The sequence below is a fragment of the Sinocyclocheilus grahami genome, unplaced genomic scaffold (genome assembly GCF_001515645.1).
Source record: "Sinocyclocheilus grahami isolate Dianchi unplaced genomic scaffold, SAMN03320097.WGS_v1.1 scaffold238.1, whole genome shotgun sequence".
In the NCBI taxonomy this organism is placed as follows: Eukaryota; Metazoa; Chordata; class Actinopteri; order Cypriniformes; family Cyprinidae; genus Sinocyclocheilus; species Sinocyclocheilus grahami.
Window position 1 is genome coordinate 857,868 of NW_015505417.1, and position 555 is coordinate 858,422.

The 555-nt window shown below is 49.0% G+C and overlaps 1 protein-coding gene across 1 annotated transcript in view; it reads right to left on the reverse strand.

Moving 5' to 3' along the window:
• sdk2b (sidekick cell adhesion molecule 2b) overlaps positions 1–555 on the reverse strand; it is a 341,580-nt gene that overhangs the window by 55,630 nt on the left and 285,395 nt on the right. The gene's annotated exons all lie outside the window — the stretch shown is intronic.

Here is a 555-nt window from a genome sequence, read left to right on the forward strand (position 1 = left end):
TGGGGGGGGACATTTAAGATGGATTGCCTGTGGGAAGAAACTGTTCTTGTGCCTGGCTGTCCTGATATTTGCGGCTATGAAGCGCTCGCCAGATGGCAAAAGTTCAAAAAGGGGATGGCTTGGATGTGAGGGATACAGAGTGATTTTCTGAGCCCTTTTCCTCACTTTGGATGTATACAGTTTGTCACGGAGGGAGCACACGACAGACACAGGGGGTGTGGCGTCAGGCCTCGGAGAGGCTTTTATTGACAAATAATATAGTGTCCCCTGTTCTCTGTAGTCTTCTGGTGTCTGATTTTGTAGCTGAACCAAACCAGACAGTTATTGATGTGCACAGGACAGACTCGATGATGACTGAGTAGAACTGTTTCAGCAGCTCCTGTGGCAGGCTGAATTTCCTCAGCTGGTGAAGGAAGTACAACCTCTGTTGGGCCTTTTTTACAATGTCGATGTGAGTGTCCCACTTCACGTCCTGAGAGATGGTGGTTCCCAAGAATCTGAATGACTCCACTGTTTTTACAGTGCTGTCCATGATGGTAATTGGGGGGGGGGGGG